Source organism: Schistocerca serialis, chromosome 2 (genome assembly GCF_023864345.2).
Source record: "Schistocerca serialis cubense isolate TAMUIC-IGC-003099 chromosome 2, iqSchSeri2.2, whole genome shotgun sequence".
Classification (NCBI taxonomy): Eukaryota; Metazoa; Arthropoda; class Insecta; order Orthoptera; family Acrididae; genus Schistocerca; species Schistocerca serialis.
This window is the reverse complement of record NC_064639.1, coordinates 215,816,637-215,818,255: the sequence shown is the minus strand read 5'-3', so window position 1 is coordinate 215,818,255 and position 1,619 is coordinate 215,816,637. Positions and strand designations below refer to the sequence as shown.

At 38.2% G+C, this 1,619-nt stretch overlaps 1 non-coding gene across 1 annotated transcript; it reads left to right on the top strand.

Moving 5' to 3' along the window:
* Positions 1-1,303: 1,303 nt before the first annotated feature.
* Positions 1,304-1,375, top strand: Trnah-gug (transfer RNA histidin (anticodon GUG)). Its single transcript has one exon. It is a non-coding gene; the product is annotated as a tRNA-His (tRNA).
* Positions 1,376-1,619: the final 244 nt, after the last annotated feature.

Here is a 1,619-nt window from a genome sequence, read left to right as displayed (position 1 = left end):
CACGACTTTCGTCACCTCAGTGCATCTCACTTGATAAGTGATGAATTACACCAGAAAACTGCACCAAAAGACAATGAAGAGTAGAAATTTACAAAATGCGTTATATGTTGGTTTGTTTGCTTTGGAAATTAATAGTTATGTAAGGAGCAAAATAAATTGAACCTGAGTCTGGCGAATTCCTAGACCAAAAAATTTCGAACATTTTCTAACTTTCTCTAACTTCGTTCTCTATGGTGTATTACAGTTGCTTTCTAGAAATTAAGTATAGATTTTCCAAGATATGCTTAATAATTCCTGGAAAAATATTAACAACTTCTGGTGCTAATTTCTGGTGCTATTGCTGTCCCTCTAACAAAGTTAACTGCAACAATTGTCATATGAAACAGTGTCAGATCCGTTCTATACATACTAGTTGATGGAAGCCATTCACATACATAAGGAGTAGAAACGGACCCAAAAGTAAACCACGTGGGATTATTTTTTCCCCGAGACATTAAGATTTTCTCTTCCTCTCAAACTGTTTGATTTTTGTCAGCGTCACACATTGCCTTCATTTTGTTAAGTATGATTCAAACCAGATGCATGTAGTATATCGTATTTCATCTAGTTTAAGTATTTTTAGAAGTATATCACAAAGAAAAAATTGCTTTGGATGTATTATAAAAATACGATCTGGCGGTAATATTTAGTGTTAATATCTGAAATATTTGTTGAGTAAATGTGAAAATGCCATTCTCAGTCAGACAAACCTTCCCGAAAGCAAATTGTGATGCACTAAGTAGTAGAGAAAAACTCCGTTAAGGAACATTCGCGAGAAGGGGGAAAAAGCAGTGGACAACTAATGCAAACAACAAGATATGTAATATAAGAGTTAACAACGGTCTAAAGATAAAACTGTCGCTACGAAGCCGGTAACGCTGCTATTTGTGTGAATACACAGCTTTATTAACAGTGGTTGGTTGCTGTTTTCTTCTTCTTCGCAAGAATCAGCATGTACTTTGTTGTTAATATTGTGTTGTACGATATAAACAATATAGTTTGAGAGTAATTCATCCATAGTTGACTCGACTACACATTTATTGACATCAAAATGAATTCTTTGCTGTCGACTAACTACGGCTAACGTTTTGGGAAGCATCAACACAGAGACGTGAGATCTCAGTGTGCGTCCTCCGTCTAACTTCTCCCGCCTGTTGCTCTGCGCTCGAGACGCCACCTACCTGCTGGCGGAGTTAGTCTGCCAACTGGAGCGGAAAGGACAGCTTTCTGCTGCCTGAGGAGCGTTTGTAAGGGAGCCAGAGTAGCCGTGATAGTCTAGTGGTTAGGACATTGCGTTGTGGCCGCAAGAACCCAGGTTCGAATCCTGGTCACGGCAATATGGTGCTCTATTTTGTATTTCTTTTCTCGGAGTTAATAATGTAGTCAAGGGACCCCTCCCTTTGCAATAACTGAAAATTGTTCATTCATTTCACCAACATTAGACAGATGTGGTTCACAATCTGTGATTTTTTTTTGCTTGTTTCAAACATGTTGTATCTGGATCATCAGGGTAAAATGAAACAAATCTGCTAAGCAAAGACGAGCCTTGACTATCACATGCTCAACTGTAATTGCAGGTC